Below are 456 nucleotides of genomic sequence, written 5' to 3' on the forward strand. Positions count from 1 at the left end.
GGGGGGAAAAACTCTCCGTATTTCCGGCCTCGCCAAGTAGACAGCCGAGGCTATTGGTAGTCAACGGAGCCGGCGCCTTTGTCTCGCATATCGGAGCGCGGGAACGAAACAGCCGTCAGATATCTGGTTTTCATTACAGGGATTTCTTCGGAGTTGTCTTGAATGCATGCTCCCGAGAGCCTGGGCGGGGAGGCGGAGGGACCTTGACCCCGATCTCGCATGGGCGGCGGGCGACGGTGTCTTCTTACAGGAATTACAGGTTGTGAACTTCGAGAAGGGGCGTGGGCTGTGGGCGGCGAGATGGGGCGTGGGCGGTGGGCGGCGGCGTCTTCTTACAGGTTGTGGGCGGTGACATGGGATGTGGGCGGTGGGCGGCGAGATGGGGCGTGGGCGGTGGGCGGCGAGATGGGGCGTAAGGGTGTGGGCGTGTGACTCAAGTGCCCGTAGATGTAAGTT

This window comes from Penaeus monodon, chromosome 19 (genome assembly GCF_015228065.2).
Source record: "Penaeus monodon isolate SGIC_2016 chromosome 19, NSTDA_Pmon_1, whole genome shotgun sequence".
NCBI classification, from domain to species: Eukaryota; Metazoa; Arthropoda; class Malacostraca; order Decapoda; family Penaeidae; genus Penaeus; species Penaeus monodon.